The sequence below is a fragment of the Canis lupus genome, chromosome 5 (genome assembly GCF_048164855.1).
Source record: "Canis lupus baileyi chromosome 5, mCanLup2.hap1, whole genome shotgun sequence".
Classification (NCBI taxonomy): domain Eukaryota; kingdom Metazoa; phylum Chordata; class Mammalia; order Carnivora; family Canidae; genus Canis; species Canis lupus.
Genome location: NC_132842.1, coordinates 28873131 through 28891995, shown reverse-complemented (window position 1 = coordinate 28891995; position 18865 = coordinate 28873131). Strand labels below are relative to the sequence as shown.

At 38.2% G+C, this 18865-nt stretch overlaps 1 protein-coding gene across 3 annotated transcripts in view; it reads left to right on the top strand.

Moving 5' to 3' along the window:
* Positions 1 to 18865, top strand: part of TAF3 (TATA-box binding protein associated factor 3) — a 180172-nt gene that overhangs the window by 18334 nt on the left and 142973 nt on the right. The window contains exon 3 of one of the 3 annotated variants that reach the window (XM_072825876.1): positions 12960 to 13072. The exons of the other annotated variants lie outside the window; for them this stretch is intronic. The gene's annotated coding sequence lies outside the window, so the exon portion shown is untranslated. The remainder of the gene's footprint in view (positions 1 to 12959; positions 13073 to 18865) is intronic. 3 annotated transcript variants of the gene reach the window in all.

Here is an 18865-nt window from a genome sequence, read left to right as displayed (position 1 = left end):
ATTCTCGCTCTATGCCAGGCACTGCCAAGTGCCTTTCACAGATGCAAAGGCTTGCCCTTCGTTGACCTCAGGCGCAGTGAGTGTATTTAACCATGGCCCAGCTTGTCATTGTAGGACACTGAATTAGCGTTCTTTAAGTTCTTAGAACAGAAATTGCTGGAAAACACCTAACATTATTTTTTTTTTAAGATTTTTTTTTGTAAGATTTTATTTATTTATTCATGACAGACACAGAGAGAGAGAGAGAGAGAGAGAGAGAGAGGCTCTCTATAGACAGAGGGAGAAGCAGGCTCCATGCAGGGAGCCCAATGTGGGACTCAATCCCGGGTCTCCAGGATCAGGCCCTGGGCTGAAGGCAGATGCTAAACCGCTGAGCCACCCGGGCTGCCCAGTTTTTTTTTTTTTTTCTTAATTAAGAGATTAAATATTAAGTTTTAGTTTATTAGTTTAGGACTTTGCCAAAAATCTATAACTTGGTATTTCATTGAAGTATGACAATTCAAAGCCATTGTTTTACTGTCTCCCAAGTACAGTATGCCTACTTACTTTTTCCTCTCTCCTAGTTGACACACTTATAAAATGGGAATAATAGCCTCCATCAGATTGTTATAAATGAATGAGAAAAATGTTATATACTGTGGTAGATCTTCAATACAGTCTTGTTCCAACCTGCCACATTTCCTTTTTGTTCCTGAAGATCTCAGCACCAAGTATAATGGTTGTCATACCATGATATCCAGAAAAAAACACAGTACAGTCAGTATACACATTTGTGACACTGTCCACTTCGTTCTTTCTCTCTCTCTCTTTTTTTAAGATTTATTTATTTATTTACTCCTGAGGGATGCAGGGAGAGCGAGAGAGGCAGAGACATAGGCAGAGGGAGAAAGAAGCAGGCTCCCTGCAAGAATCCCAATGTGGGACTTAATCCCTGATCCGGGATCATGCCCAGGACCAAGACAGATGCTCAACCCCTGAGCCACCCAGGCATCCCATAACACTTTGGTTCTTTCTAATGTGGAAATCCTGACCTGGTGTGTGGAGTACTGTGGCATAGAGTAGGCTCAGTTCTCCTCTCCTGGGGGAACTTCCCTGCCTTCTGGTGAAGTGAGATAGTGTTCCAGCTGGCATGGATTCCTTGACCCTGAAGACCATAGCATAACTCAAAACCTTATATGATTGGTTAGCTTTGAGAGAAATAAAATGACACATGCAGATATGCAGTTGGTATTGGCCGGATCTCTTAAATTTCCGTATGTTTCTTCCATTGTTTTTCAATTTTTTTTCAAAGATTTATTTATTTATTTATTTATGATGGACACAGAGAGAGAGAGAGAGAGGCAGAGACACAGGCAGAGGGAGAAGCAGGCTCCATGCTGGGAGCCCGATGCAGGACTCGATCCTGGGACTCCAGGATCGCGCCCTGGGCCAAAGGCAGGCGCCAAACAGCTGAGCCACCCAGGGATCCCGTTTTTCAATTTTAAAATTTTTTTTAAAAGTCTTATTTATTTATTTGAGAGAGTAAGTGAGCAAGAAAAAGCACAAGCAGGGGGAGGGCATACTCCTCTGCCCCCAGCAGGGAGTCTGATGTGGGGCTTGATCCCAAGGAGACCCTGAGATCATGACCTGAGCCTGAGGCAGATGCTTAACTGGCTGAGCCACTCAAGCACCCCTCTTCCATTGTTTTTTTAGTGATAGACTAATTTGATCTACTTTTAGGAACTTTGAGCCGACTTTTCTAACCCTTAGACATATTTGAGAATTTCATTTTAGGTCATTGGAACAGTTAATTTGCATCTAATTTTACCACAGGAGAAAAGCAGTAATTTACCCCTCTGCCTTTTTTGTTGTGAGCATGATGATGTTCTGTGATATTGTTGGTTAGTTGTTGTTGTTTTGTGTTAATACATTACCATGGGCACAGTTGACTGCCACTAATTATTATTTCTCATTCATGTAATCAGACTGATTTAAAGTTGTAATACATTTTTATCAAGTATTAGTAAAAATGTAATGTTTAAATATACTCAGAAATATTCAATTATCCATTTTTTTTCTTGCTGGAGACTTCAAATTCTGCAGCCTAAATAAAGAATATTGATTTTTTTTTTAATGCAAAAGTGATTGCAGTTCAGTAGGTGGCACTCTTTCCTTTCCTCTTAGTGCTAATGACTAACCAATTAAATGACCAAAAAATTTTCAGTCTTAAGAAAAACCATATAACTTAAACCATCGCTGGCTTGTTTTAGAAAGAAAAATAACAATTTTGTTAATGATTTAGCTCCTGTGCAACTTTGTTAGAGCAGTTACATATGAATATGTTTAATATTTACTTTCTTCAAGGAAACTTGTATCCAGAGAAAAATTCTTTTAGCATTTAGCAAAAGTCTTAATGCTATCCTTTCTGAAATGAGATTTTCTTTTTAAAAATTTGAAACTATTATCCATTAATATCTATTTTCCTTCCATGTTTTGATTTTTAAAAATTATCTTCAGAGTCCCATTAAAGGATACTCACTTTAAAAATAAATACACTTTGGGACGCCTGGGTGGCTTAGCGGTTGGGCATCTGCCTTCGGCCCAGGGCGTAATCCTGGAGACCTGGGATTGAGTCCCACATCGGACTCCCTGCATGGAGTCTCTGCCTATGTCTGCCTATGTCTCTGCCTCTCTCTCTCTTTCTGTGTCTCTCATGAATAAATAAATAAAATCTTTAAATAAATAAACAAATAAATAAATAAATACATTTTCCCTGACTTAACAGTTTTCCTGATTTTTCAATGTACCAATCACTTTTTTTTAGTTTTAAAGAGAATATTTGTTTAGTTGAAATCATTAATACAATTTTCTTTTACTCTTTTTATTCAACATTATTTGCATTGTTTTTTAAATTTTGTTGTGTGTTTTCCTTGAGCAGTTCTCTTCTTTGAAAGCATTGGCATCTCATGATATTTATTGTTTCTTAGAGGCTTTCAAAAGAAAAAAGAGGAAATTTGCTTTTTTAAAAAAATCGAATAAAACCCATTCTATCCTGCCATTACCATATGGTTCCATTGAGCTCTTCTATAAATCTAAGTTACATTGTGCCATTTTATGGATTATATTTTCCTGTATCTTGAAACATTTTGCTTATTTATCATCATAAGAATTATTTTAGGGGCACCTTGGTGGCTCAGATGGTTAAGCGTCTGCCTTCAGCTCAGGTCATAGTCTCAGGGTCCTGGGATCAAGCCCAAGGTCTGGCTCCCTTCTCAGCAGGGAGTCTGTGTCTCCTTCTGCTTCTCCCCCCACTCCCCCCACTCATGCTTTCAGTCTCTCAAATAAATAAATAAATAATTTTAAGAAAATAATTCTTATATTATGACTCATCATTGCTCATCAGTTATGGGAATAACTATGCTAACATTAAAAGAATGTTGGAATTGCCTGGATATGGATGATCCAATAGTGAAATAAATTGTCATCCTTTATTTTCTAATTGTGGGGCCAGCGTATTATATTCTACCTCAAGAATGTATTAGAGAGGTGCCTGGAAACACCATCATTTTAGTCTACTTTTAGATTTCATTGAATATAGTTGAAAATGTGGAATTTTTCATTTTCCATGTATAATGGAAAAGAGAAAAAATGGCATGTTTTACATTGTGGACAAATGAGAAATGAATGCAAAGAGCTAGCAACATTTCTGGCTGATGATGATGATGAAGAAGGAAAAGAGGAAGAGGAAGAAGGAGGAGGAGAAGAGAAAGCAGTTGATCGTATAAAAGATTCTGTTTGGTCTTCAGATGACAATGGGCTAGATGAATTTTCAACTTAACATGGACAACCAGTGTTTCTTAGGACAAATAGATATGGTTTTCTTATCCAGTTGTTTATCAAGGAGGGCTTCATGATGCAATATTTTTGTAACAAAAACTGAGACCATTTTGTTTTTGCTAAGAGGATGTATGACAGTATTTTTCCATATTTCATGCTCTTAGACTCAGAAATTTACATGCTACAAAGGGTGTGCTGTGTTTAAATTCTTAGTACAATTTCTGATAAACAAGTTTTCGCTATCCTTTTATTCTGACTTCTGTCAATTATGTATAAAATGGCTTAAAAATATAAAGGTTCCGTTGGACCCAGATGTCAAATGATAATAGCTATTTTTCCTGATGTACTGAGGGTTAAAGTAAAAAAGTATTTGTCAGATTTAATGGCACTATTGCATTTTAACACTTCTCTTTAGTGTGTAACCCTAATTATGTCTGACAGACACAATTGGGAATAGTTAGAAGGAAAGAGTAGTTTTGGACCAATCAGCAGTGGAATGAAAAACTCAGGAAGTCCCAGGGCCATGGTAAAGGAGAAAAACTCACTTTTCATTTCCTCTCACGTACAGTGTGTTCAGATTAACTTTAAAGGAGCCGGGCTGTAGGTCGGAGACTTTGTCTGCAGTTGAGTGTTACCTGTGTGTGGAGCCCGCCTCAGCAGGCCCCTCGTCCTCGGCTGACAGACCTTTCCCCGTCCCTTGATAGCTGCTGGATATCCTGTTGCAAGTTAAGTATGAAACAGGGAGACACAGGTTCGCATTGAAAGGATTTCTTAAAGTTTAGCTCTGAATGAGGTCGTCGGTGCGCTCACTTATATTAACTCTGACTTTGTTGGGAAGGCAGGGCTAGCTAGTAGTGTGCTCCACGTCAGGACAGAGGATGCTCTGGGAGAGTACACTGAGTCGCGTACCTGCCATACCTGAACATACCTGGATGGCGCCTGTCATAGGTCTCTTCACTGGTACTGGGCAGTTGTCAAGCCTGCCAGAGTGATATTTAATGGACTGTGGCCCGAGAGCCTATCAGCAAACATGTATTTATAGTTTAACAAATGTTAAATGTTTCAACAAATGCTTCATGGTAGGGTTGTTTGGAGACTTTGTTGTTCCAGCTTTGTCTTTCCAAACCTTAATGACAAAAAGAAATAACACATGGTGAGTTTTTAACAGCTTGAGGGTCAAGAGGCCAAATTTTGAATTTGGTGAAACTTGGTAGACACCTGTGACACGTGGGTAGCCTGACGTGGGTGCAGCACACTCTTCTTCAGGCATTACCCACACTGACTAATTTACTCCTTGTCATAACACTGCGCCTTACAGACTGTTCCTGTCCTCATTCTGAAGATGAGAAAACTGAGGACTAAGGATGATAAATAAGATCACACACTAGTAGCTGTGGAATCGAGGATTTGAATCCAGGCAACTTGACTCTAGAGAACTAGTTGCTTATTTTTTTTTGAATAATTTTTGTACTTAAATTCTATTTCTAGGGGTGCCTGGGTGGCTCAGTTGGTTGAGTGACTTACTCCTGATGTCGGCTCAGGTCATGATCTCATGGGTGGTGAGATCGATCTTATGGGTGGTGAGATCGAGCCCTGAGTCAGGCTCCATGCTCAGCTGGGAGTCTCTTGGGATTCTCTGTCTCTGTCTCTCTCTCTCTCTCTCTCTCTCTCCCTCTACTCACATGCGCTTGTGTCCTCTTGCGCTCTCTCTCTCTTTTTTTTTTTTTTTTATTTATTATTTATGATAGTCACACGGAGAGAGAGAGAGAGAGAGAGAGAGGCAGAGACACAGGCAGAGGGAGAAGCAGGCTCCATGCACCGGGAGCCCGACGTGGGATTCGATCCCGGGTCTCCAGGATCGCGCCCTGGGCCAAAGGCAGGCGCCAAACCGCTGCGCCACCCAGGGATCCCCGCTCTCTCTCTCAAGTAAATAAACAAAAGTTCTATTTCTATAAGTGATATTCCTATTTATAAGGCTGAAAAATTCATTAGGAAGGTTTTTAGATACAGTATGCCACTGGTTTCATCCGGTAGATTTTAGACTTCTGGTTATTGCAAGCAATGTGTGAATTTATATTGCATAGAGCATTGCGTGTAGACTAAGTAAAAAATATATAAAGTGTATATATACGTACATATATGTACATAGCTATTTTAAATGTGTACAACGGTTGTTGTGGCTCATAACATACAAATTCAAGTAGTATAGTTTAGTTCAGAACTTCCTGTTATGACATATTTCCCTAATTAACATACAGTAAAATTACATCTGTATTGTTAAGGTTCATGAAATCTTTTGATGTTATAAAAAGGGGGTATTTATTAGAAATAGTAATAGTTGGGACCCAATAAGTGACAGATGACAAGATTTGCCCAACATATGGATTCCCATCTCCTGATAAACCCTCTGTCCAGGCCAGGGTAAATGGCTTAGCTAACAACAGTGAAACTCAATGCTATTTTTTCTTTTCAGTGCTATACCTGTAGATTACATCTTTGCTGTATTTTAATTAAGCACAGTTGACAGTTACTACTCCGTTCATTGATTTCCTCTCATGAATGAGTGCATTCCTTTTATTTTGGAATTGATAGAACAACTCATGCCATCAATTTGGGGAAGTCATATGTGGGAGGCAAAGTTCATGCCATACATAACAATAAACATAAACATACTCTATCATATTTTGTATAGTATTACTGGGGAGGATACTATGAGAAAGAAAATAGAGCATTATAAGGGGAAATGAAATGCTAGGGATAGGGGAGATAGTTGCAATGAAAAATATGGCAGAGTCATGTAGTTGTTGAGAAAGGAGCATCTGAGCACAGATTAAAAGGCGGTCAGGGGAGACATCTGGAGAAAGAATGTTCAGAGAAAATGAAGCAACCCAAAAAAAGGGCACATGGCTGGTGCATTTGACATGTGGGTCAGTATGGCTAGTGCAGAATGGTGATAGAGGGGCAGAGTGTTAGGAAGGGTGCTCAGGAGGTAACACCAGAAGGGGTCATCATGAGAGGCCTTGCAGTTGGAGTGAGATGTGCTTTCAGTGAGATAGCTATTGAAGCGTTTTAATATTTTTGAAGAGGTATTCTAGAAAAATTTCAACACACAAAAGTGAACAGACTAGAATTCACTTCTACATATCAGTTACCCAGATTCAACAATCTCTTCTCATGGCCAGTCTTATTCTGTCTGTATGCTTCTCTCCCTTTCATCTTATTTTGAAGAAAGTCCTTGACATTATATTAATTTGCCCATGAACACTTCTGTCTGCTTCTCTAAAACATAAAAATGACTTTTTAGCATAACTACAATGTTACTACATATTATCACACCCTCACAATTAACAATTCTCTAACATCATCAAATAACCAGTCTTTTTTCAAATTTTAAATTGTTTCATAAATTTAGTATTTACTATTTTTAAAAATCAGGATCCAAGTAACACATTGTCGTTTGTTGACATCTCTGTGTATGTGTGTGTCCCTCCTTTACTCTCTTTCCCTTTCCCTTTTGTATTTGCATATTTGTTGACTGCACTAATAGCTTTGTTTTTATATGATCTTCTGTATATCCTCTAAGTATAATTGGCTCTAAAAGTTTGGTCACTGTCAGGTTTGATTGTTTTGGCAACACCATTTCATAGTTAGAGATGTGTAATTCTATCTGGAGACATATAATGTCATTGTGTGTGTGTGTGTGTGTGTGTGTGTGTGTGTGTGTGACTGAACCAGTCAATGGAAGTTGTAAAATGGTGAAGTCTAATCCTATCCTTCTTCTAATTTTTATCAGCTGGATTTCTTCTATAAAGAAACATTTCCAAAAAGAAAAATTTCCCTCATCCACTATTTGGTTACTTAATAGTACAGTTTATAAATGAAAGGCTGCATAAATCTTTGATCTCTTTTATTCATTCATCAGTTTTCCAGGTAACAAGTTGATTCCCTAGCTTCTTCCAACAGTCATTAACTAGCTGTGTGTATGTGTCTTTTCCCCCTAAGTATCATTGTGAACTCATGAATTTCAATAGATCTGATGGGTGTTGATCCATTGCAGTTATTATTCTTAATGATGTTCAGATTGTCCACTCTTTGGTTTTTGGAACTAGTGATATGCTGGACCTGGCTCAGACCCTTCTCTGGCAACCAACTGTTAATTATTCCAGAAATTTGTGGGTTGGTTGTTAAACACAGCCTTTATTAAAAATTAAATCATGTGCTCACTTCGGCAACACATATACTTAAAAAAAAATTAAATCATATAAACTTACAGTTACATAAACATTTAGACTTTTTTTTTAATTTATTTATTCATAGAGACACACAGAAAGGGAAAGAGGCAGAGACACAGGCAGAGGGAGATGCAGGCACCATGCAGAGAGCCTGACGTGGGACTCGATCCAGGGTCTCCAGGATCACGCCCTAGGCTGCAGGCAGCGATAAACCGCTGCGCCACCGGGGCTGCCCTACATAAACATTTAGTGCAAAGGTACTCAAAACTCATCACATCCTAGTTATTTTGTCCTTGAGGTTAAGTTTACTGCATATGTGGAGCATCCTGTGTAACTGTGTGTCCCTGCATGTGGCCTCCCAACTCTGCGCTCAAAGACGTGACATTAGCAGTTTGAAACCAGTCATGGCAAAAGTATTTACATCACAGAAATCGGCAAATGCTATTTTGTTGATTATCTAGACTTTAGAAAGTAACAGTGGAAAATGTTGGAAATATAGATTAACTTTAAAATATATAAGGCCTGTAACTGTTCCCTTATAAATTGTACCCAAAAATGAAGGAATATTTTGTCCATTATTCTAAAACTGTTGTATATGACTTAGCTAAGAGGTTGCTCACATAGTTCACAATCAAGTGAAGTCCTGACATGAGCTTTCCTGGTTTTACTGTAGTTTAAACCAATTCTGGCCAGCAGCCTGATTTAATAAATAAAACTTAATTGGATAGCAATGCCCATTTGTCCAGACCAAGATGAAATATACCTAAGATGGTACCATCAGACATGTTCCAACTATGTAGCTCTCTAACATGAAGTCCCCTCTCCACAAGCCCAAAGCCCCAAACCCCATGACTTACTCAGAGTTCCCAACTGGCTTTTTAATTTCACTCTGAAACAGAACATAACCAAGGATTACCAGACAATTGAAAAAGCTGTTACTGTGAAGGAAAATAAAACAAAAAAAGCAACCTGGAAGAAACAGAATCATGCAAGGGGAAAGAACTTCATTTTTTACTAATATCCTCAGAGAATTAAAAGAAAATATTATAATCATGAAGCAAGAACAGGACACTGTTTTAAAAAGGAGATGGAGGAAGAGAAGCAGCAGGAAAAGCATTCATTCCAAGACCAAAAGAACCCTCAGAAATTAAAAATCAGGGATCCCTGGGTGGCGCAGCAGTTTAGCGCCTGCCTTTGGCCCAGGGCGCGATCCTGGAGATCCGGGATCGAATCCCACGTCGGGCTCCCGGTGCATGGAGCCTGCTTCTCCCTCTGCCTGTGTCTCTGCCTCTCTCTTTCTCTCTCTCTCTCTCTCTCTCTCTCTCTCTGTGACTATCATAAATAATAAAAATTAAAAAAAAATTAAAAATCATGGCAGCAGAAATAAAAAGTCCAGTAGAGAATTAGATGGTATAGGTATAGAAAGGAGAACAAAAAAAGCTTTTAAAAGGGAAAAGATTTTTTAAACATTAACCCATCCAGGAGGCCCACTGTCTGAATAACCAGTCTAAGGAAGAAGCCTAGAAACAGTGGCCAACCAGTAGCCTTGAGCACTGTCAGAGCCAGAGTGTTGTCTTGAATTTATTTCTCTCTAAAAGGAACCAAGACTCCTCAGAAAAATGGCCATTTCCAAGTTTGTGCAGGATATCTACAAAGTATTCTAGAACATCTTGTCATACCAGATAGGAAAGTGATCAAAGACTGTGAGGGTAGTATTGAAAGGACTCAGATGCCAGTTTAAAGAGGATCCCATTCACGGGTGTTCTGGTGTTTCACAGCTGCTCCCCTCTCCCCCCAAAGAAGAAAGAAAATACATTCATGCATTTTTTATGAATTTTACCAATATAAAAATGTGTGGTACATAATTTACAAATAATAAACACTACTCTCTCTTGTAGATTCCATATAGACAACCAATTCTTACAGCATGCTAACCTCTTATGTCTATGACCAAACTATAGATACAGCTGACAAATAGGTATAGTGCCAACCTAAAGGGTGGTTGGTATCTTCTCTTACGTCAATGAGGAAAACAAAAGTGAAACAACAAATATATATGTTGAAAACTCACTCATTCGTCGATAATATGCGGGACTTCTTTGCTGAGTTGAATATTGGTTTTTAAATTCTGGAAGAATATGTTTTTCTTTTTTGTTTTTAATTTTTTTTATTTATTTATGATAGTCACAGAGAGAGAGAGAGAGAGAGAGAGAGAGAGGCAGAGACATAGGCAGAGGGAGAAGCAGAGGGAGAAGCAGGCTCCATCCACCGGGAGCCCGACGTGGGATTCGATCCTGGGTCTCCAGGATCGCGCCCTGGGCCAAAGGCAGGTGCTAAACCGCTGCGCCACCCAGGGATCCCCTCTTTTTTGTGTGTGTGTGTGCTATTTACAATGAAATGACCACAGGCACAAAACACTTTTAAATTTAATCTGCATTTTCAACATTTTCTCACTTTCTTAAGCCTAGACATTCAACAAAATAGTAAATCATTGTGTTTTGTAGCATTTACCCATTTCCATGATGTAAAATCCTCTCCCCATTGGTCAATTGCAGGCACCAACGTAAGATCCCTGAATGCAGTTGGAGGAGAACTGGTGGCTTACATTATCATACAGTATTCTCATCATACAATTACAGTAGATAAAAATAACCAAAAGAATATGGTAATCAGGAATGACGAATTCTAAGCATTTATTACTTTTTCTTTTTGTATAATTTAATTAATTGTAAGAGTATAGGATTTAACTCTGAATCTTAGACCTACTCCAGCACCTCACTAGGCAAATCTCCTTTTTTGCAGAAGCTGTGTATCTGGAAAAATTGATGTGACTCAAAATTTTTAAAACAGAATTTAAAGTAAAGACAAATGCTCCCTACTTGAAAATTACTTGCCCCAAATCCTTTGTAAAGTGTTGAATCCTGTAAAACAAGTAGTGATCTGAGTTTCAGATTAGTGTTTTGAGAAACACCTATCTACACTTACACGAGTAAGATCATAAAACCCAAGAGAACAAGCTCGATCCTTCTGCTCACTAGAGAGAAGGTAGGTGGTACTTTGTGTTTAGAATATTATGAGAACGATATTATATTCCATCATAAAAGAGCGCCTTGAAGACTATAAATTTTCTGGTTAATGTTCTAAAATTTCTTTCAAGTTTACTTCTTAATGGAATCAAATCTCCTCTTTTTATTTGAGTAACGATCAGCGCCAGTAAGCATTTAATTTAGTTTCTAAGGTGCTATTATTTGGATGGTCACTCTGACGCCTAAAATAAAGGAATGTAAAAGTAAGGAAGAAGAAGGACAAAACAAAGATTAATTGAGTAAAAAATGCAGGATCATCAGCAAGCCATACAAACCTTTTTTTCTGAAACCGTGTCTTTCCTATCACAGGTACATCGTTTTATCCCATTAGTAAGTAAGAACTGTTTCTCGCCACTGCTCTCTCAGACTATATGTCTAGGAGAAAGTTCTTTGGAATTGGAGGAGAAATTGGCTGGGTGCCTGCGGAATAGCAATAGGTACTCCCAGAGAGTCAGAGTTGGTGCCGGAAAGTCTTTGGGAATTAAAGTAGATACTGGATAGTGTATTATTTGGTAGACTGTCACAGGACTCTACTCAGACTTGTTCTCAAGTTTTAAAAGGCATTTTGATTTTATGTTGCTTGAATTCTTCATCCTATTTGTGAGTTATTTCATGAAAGGGTGATTGTATTTTGATTTGAGGGGAAATAATGACTTTTTTCTTTCACACGGGTATAAATATCATCCAAGCTCTTAGCTTTCTCTTAGCTTTTTTACATGATTATTTACCTCAGAATCTTAAGTGATGTTTTGTTAAGCTTAAGAAAGAAAAGGTAGGAGAAAATCAGAGAAGTTATGAAACTATTAGCTTTCTAAATTCATTAGGGTGGAACTCTGCTTTTCAGATCTACCACACTCCAGGGTTCTTTGCAACATTTCTGACATTTTTTTTTTCTACCAACCTCAGGGGTTTCTCAGAAACTTTAGCATTTGTCAGTTGAATTGTTTGGGGGGGTGCGGGCAAAAGTAGGGAAGAGTGGAATTAGAGTATTATAGGGTTAACAGCTTACAAATAGGTTTGAATGGCATTGGTAGCACGTTAACTTTTGAGCTCTATTTTAGTATAAATGGGGACATGAAATTATACTACTCTCTCTTATATCCCGTGGTAAAAAAAAAATAACTCTTTCAAAATAGTGACTGATCTGGTTGTTAAAAAAGATCTTTCCCAAACAATTGTAACGGTAGAAAATAGAATCTTCATTCTAAAGCCACTAATTTCATCAAAGATGAGTGATATACAAGCGATTTCCAGTAATTTTGTATAATTTGGACTTGGATTCTGGTTCATGTTGCTAAATCACACATTTAGTTTTTCTTCTTGGCACTTGGTGCTTTAGAACCCCCTGCATGACCTCCTAACTTATGTCAGCTATGCTCCAGTTATTATCACTGACAGAGTTGATTTATTCTTGGAGAATAAAAAACTCCTTAACTAGTTTGTCACAGGTTCTGATCATTACCAATTAGTTGGGAACCCTTTGGCTTTCGAATTCAAGTGGGGCTGCAAACCAGAGCACTGAGCCTGAGTCAGAGGCTCAACATGGATCCCAGAACTCTCTGCTCTATCATGTTGAATGACATCTTAGCTTATGACTGAGTTCTGTCTCTTTTTTGTTTTGACCTTCAAAGATATATCTGTTGTTAACTGGAACTCACTTTAGGAATTTGAAGTTAATACACATCACACACTTAGAGCAGTGCTTGAAATATAGTCAAGTACCCAGTACGTGTTCCCACCTATTGATGGTTTTCCTGTGAATGGCATCATTGCTGGATCCTTGGTATTACAGATTTTTCTTGTTTTTGTTTGTTCATTTGTTTAGTTCATCCAAGGTACTACTCTACTTGTGGAACAGAAACATGAGAAAGTGCTTTCAGAGTCCAGCCCATGCCTCTGCTGTTGATCTGAAGCCAGTTCCCTTCAGAATGCAGTGAGGTAGGGAACTGGTTATCTTCACATAGGAAAGGAGTAAAAACCAAACAGCTGACTCCTCTACCTCCGCAAATAACGACTTTATAGAGGAACAGTTCTTTCCCTTTGGTGTGTCTTTTATGGACAGTGCTGTCTGACCCCAAATGACCAAGCCCCTCCGGCCCACTTGTATCGAGAAATTAGATGCCGCAAAATGCCAGTGTCAGCACAAAATGTAGATAATCTCTTACGGTTTGTTGTAATAAAACTTGGACTTAGTGTGCCTTCAGATAGCACTTAATTTTAAAGGCTTGCTGTTCTCAAATTTCAAACACACAGCAGCTGACACTGTTGTTTGCAGCACTTGGTATCTGCTTTTGAGTGGAGCTTAAAGTGGAGTTTCTGTTTGGACGTTTAGGAATGAACTAGCTTATTTTGAGCATCCACCATGTGTTACAGTCTGCTTATTGCTTCAAATACATCATTTATTTCATCCTCACAGCCACGCTGGGAAGTAGCTATTGTCATCCTCACTTTTGAAGAACAGCTGAGGCCTAGGCAAGTTACATAATTGTCTGAGGTCCTGCATTTCCTACGTGGCAAAGCCAAGTTACAGAGTCAGATTTGCAGGACTGTCCGTGTATAAGTTTCTGTTGTTTCTCTTTTTTCTTTCTTTTTTTTTTTTTTAAGTTTCTGTTGTTTCTTAGTCTTGTATCACACAAGTGTGAAAGAAAATTAGGATGCATAGGGATTCTCAAAATTGGTGTTGTCCCTTTCCTATTGAAGCTAGAGACTTGTTGGTGGGGATGATGTCAGAGGCTTTGCTATCTATAGTATGTGTGTCTATGTGAGTGTGTGTGCCAGAGTAGGTCTGTGTGGGAGAGAAAGTGTGTGTGTGTGTGTCCTGCCTTACTGCTTGCTTCCTTACCTTCTGCAGGTCTTTATTCATGCCATCTTCTCACCAAGGCCTTTCTTGAATACCTTGAGAATTGTAACCCCTGTTCTGAACACACATAATCAATCTTCAGCTCCTGCTGTGTGGATTCTGGGTTCCAGGAGGGCAGCAGTCATTTCTGAAGTCACCTGACATAGGCTTGTTCTTCAGCACATTCCAGATTGGGCAAAGGGAATGATGGCAACCCATGTTCCAACTTTCCTAACTCCTCAAGTCATGCCCAGGATACAGTTGCCTACTGTTTATGGCCTCATCTTACCTCCTTCATTTCTATCGTCACGTCTTTATGCTAGATAAAGAAAAGAACTTCAGAACACCCTTCATTTGAGACTGAGGTAAGGAAACAGAAAGGGATTCATCTGCCAATTGTGTTATATTCCATTTCTCCCCCATGATGCATTAATGGCTACACTTTACTATAATTTATTAATTTCATTTATCTGTCTTTCTCTACTAAAACAGAATCCATGAGAAGGTCCATTTTATTAACTGTTTGGTTCCCCACACTTACACAGTGCATAGCCTCTAGTGGGTACTCCGTAAATGTTTGTTGAACAAGTGGCTATTTCCTGGAGAATTTATTCCAAGCTTCTGGTGATATATACTGTCCCCCTCCATCCTTGTTTTGTATCTCCCAATTCATTTGACTCTAAATATGGTTACTGATGGCTGTTATTTCAGTTGAAATTCATGCTTTGAAATTTTATTCAAGAAATGAATTCTAAGGTGTTTAGGATTTTTAAAAATGGTTGGTGTAATAGGGAGATATGTTCCATATGCAATAAAATAGTGCTTTTTTATAAGTGCATTTGATTTATTACCTTAAAAATATATAATTCATATAACTAATTACCTAGTATGAACAAGTACACAGTGACTAGTCATAGTGTTGCCAAGCTATGCTGAGGTGTTCTGGGGTGACACAGTGAACTGACATGGGTGCCATAAGATATTTTAATTTTCCAGCAGAAAACACCAGTACTTAACATCTTCCAGACACTCGCAAATACTAGCTCAGGGTAGTTTATGGTAACAGCACTGAATCCCACTAAATATATTTTGGTGATGTCATATGTTTTTAAAACTAGATTTTTAGTGGTTGCTGTCATTAAGAATAAGAAGTGTGAAAAACACGATAGAACAGGAGATGATGCTTGCGTCCAATCTGGCTGTAGGAGTAGAGAAGTCGTGTGGTGCAGACAGCTGCACATGTTCTATGAGTAAGTAATTGGGTTGTCTAAGACCAAAAACACAACGTTATTTAAAAAAAAAGTATATATGTTATTTAATTTAAACAGTTGTCGGGTTGTTAGGACAGAAGTGCTGAGTTGTTTGCTTCTATTACTGAATAAATGGAACTGTGAGATACTTCTTTTGGCCCCGGTGGACCATGAAAAAAATTACTGATACTTGCTAAGGCCTCTGTGGAACTGAAATAGTTTGGGTACCTCTGAAGTTGGCTAGTAAGAGGTAATGGTGCCATCACCAACATGTTTTTTGTGTGGGAGGAGGTGTATAGGAAGCAGTCAAGAGATACATAACAAACTCAAGGAATTTAAATAATGGACTAGATTTAATCAGCAGTCCCTATCAACTCTAGTATCTATAGTTCAGGGAACATTATATATACATGAATTAATTAAGATATAAATCTTATGTTGCTTAGTGAACTTTCTTCAATAAATTTTACATTAGAACTTTTCCAGAACCAGGGGATCCCTGGGTGGCTCAGCGGTTTGGCGCCTGCCTTTGGCCCAAGGTGCGATCCTGGAGACCCAGGATCATGTCCCGCGTCAGGCTCCCAGCATGGAGCCTGCTTCTCCCTCTGCCTGTGTCTCTGCCTCTCTCTCTCTCTCTCTCTCTCTCTCTATCATGAATAAATAAATAAAATCTTTAAAAAAAAAAAAAAAAGAACTCTTCCAGAATCATTTATAGTTAGTAAACATATGAAAGCCATGTAGATTTTTAGGTCACTAATGGAAGTGTTTTTGTCTTCAGAAAGGTTTTGTTCTGATCCAGCACTCAAATTTCCGTATCCCAGATAAGGCATTGCTGAAGCTGATGTTTTTAAATTGGAAAGATTCTTCTAAGGACACCTGGGTGGCTCAGCAGTTAAGCGTCTGCCTTCGGCTCAGGGCATGATCCTGGAGTCCTGGGATGAAGTCCCACATCAGGCTCCCCAGAGGGAGCCTGCTTCTCCCTCTGCCTATGTCTCTCCCTCTCTGTGTGTGTGTGTCTCACATGAATAAATAAATAAAATGTTTTAAAAAAAAAAAAAAGGAAAGGTTCTTCTATTTTGAAAGAAGTGTTAGAAGTTTAGAACTGAGAAACTGAAGTGATCTTTTAGGTTATTTTGCCCCTTACCAATCACAGCCTATTCTTCCCTCCAAAAGAAATTTGTACATTAACTTTTGATTACACATTGAAATGCTTTTATAAGTTCCTTTCAGGAACTACTTGGTTACCCAGTAGGATAGTTCATATAAAACAAAAGGCAGGACAAGTGCTTGACTTATAGTATATACTCAGTTTTCAAGTGACTCATTGACGAAAGCATATACAATGGATTTTAATCCATTTCAGTTTTTATCCTAATTGGAACCCACTTGCCCCGTCTTTTGCTAGCAGAAGCCATTTACTGTTTGCTCCTTATTTATTGACTTGGTGCAACTGGTCTTTGATAGATTTCTTGCTATCTGATGTGTCAGGTTGTTACAGATTCTTAGGGATGGTTTCAGGTGATTGCCTTTTCTTTGAGGATGAATCAGATTTTCCTGTTTCTTCATATGTCAAGTAATTTTTATTATGTTCTCGATACTGTAAATGAAAGTTTATAGAAACTATGGATTCTGTTATATTCCTCTGAAGAGTATTGATTTTTCATTTCAGCAGGAAGCTAATTTGGCTCCAATCAGACTTCAAACTGTGCCTCTCATATGTTGGGCAGCTGCTATAATTTGAGTAATGTTTGATTTTTTTTTTCCTGTACTATTGTCTTAAATTTCTCTCCAGCTTAATTGAGGCATAATTGATATCCACATGTTTAAAATATACAGTTTGATGAGTTTTTACATATGTATATACTTGTGAAATCATCGTCACAGTTAAAATAATGAACCATGTCTGTCACCCTCAAAAGTTTGCTCAAGCCCTTTGTAATCCATCTCTTCTTCTCTCCTACTTGAGTCCTTTTCCAGGCAAGTGCTGACCTGCTTTCTGTTGCTATAGATTATTGCATTTTCTTGAATTTTATATAAAGGAAACCATAGTATATTCTATTTTTCTGCCTGACTTTTTTCATGTAGGATAATTATTTTGAGATTCATTCATGTTGTCACAAATACACTTTATTTTATTTTTATTGCTGAGTAGTATTCTATTATGTGGATATATCACAATTTGTTTACCCATTCACTTATTCATAGACATTTGGCTTGTTTCCTCTCTTGGACTATTTCAAATTAAAAAAATCTATGGGCATTTATGCTTTCGGTTTTCTTGGATAAGTACCCAGGAGTGGGATGGCTGTGAGTAAGAAACTATTATTTATCTGAGTCAGGTGTCTGGTATCTTCTACCAGAATCCATGAAACTGTGACAGACTGACTTCCTACCTTGCAAGACCATAGAGTTTCAGACACTTTAAGTTCTTGTCAATAAGTCCTTTGCATTTCTATATAAAATTTAGAATCAATTGATCAATTTCTGTAAGAAAAACTGTTGGAATTTGTATTGAGATGGCACTGAATTTATAGACCAGTTTGGAGAGAATGACATCTTAACACTGGAACCTTGCAATCACTGAATGTGGAATATCTACATTTATTTAGGTCTTTAATTGTTCTCAGCAATGTTTTGTAGTCTTCAGTGTACAGCTCATATATATTTTGTAACTGTATCCATAAGTATTTCATATTTTTGCTGTTTTGCATAGCATTTAAAAAAATAGAGTTTATTTTTTAGAACAGTTTTATATTCACATCAAAATTGATCAGAAAATTCAGAATTCCCATATATCCCTTCCCACCACATGCTCTGTACTCTCCACTATCAGCAGCCCAAATCAGAGTGATACATTTGTTAAAATTGATGAACCTATATTGACAAATCATTATCACCCAAAATCCATAGCTTACACATTAGGGTTCATTCTGAGAGTTGGATATCCTGTGGGTTTTGATAAATGTATACTGATATATAGCATATATGATACCATTACAGGGTCATACAGAGTGGTTTCACTACCCTAAAACTCACTTGTGCTCTACCTCTTCATCCCCCACTTTGCACTAACTCCTGGCAACCAGTGATCCTTTTGGTGTCTTCGTAGTTCCGCCTTCTCCAGAATGTCACAGAGCTAGAATCGTACAATATTTGGTCTTTCCAGATTGGCTTCTTACACTTGGTAAGATTCATTTAAAAATCTTCCATGTCTTTTCGTAGCTTGATAGTTCATTTCTTTTCAGAACCAAGTAATAGTCCATTGTCTGGATATACCACTCTATCCATTCACCCCCTGGAGGACATCTTGGTTGCTTCCAAATTTTGGCAATTATGAGTAAAGCTGCCATAAATATCTATGTGCAGATTTTTTTTTAAGATTTATTTATTCATGAGAGACATACAGAGAGAGAGGCAGAGACATAGGCAGAGGGAGAAGCAGGCTCCTCACAGGAAGCCCGATGTGGGACTCGATCCTGGATCCTGGGATCACGCCCTGATCCGAAGGTCGATGCTCAACCGCTGAGCCACCCAGGCGTCCCTATGTGCAGGTTTTTGTGTGGACATAAATTTTCAGCTCATCTAGGTAACTGTTTGTTTGTTTTGGTTTTTGGTTTGTTTTGGTTTGGTTTTCTTTTTATC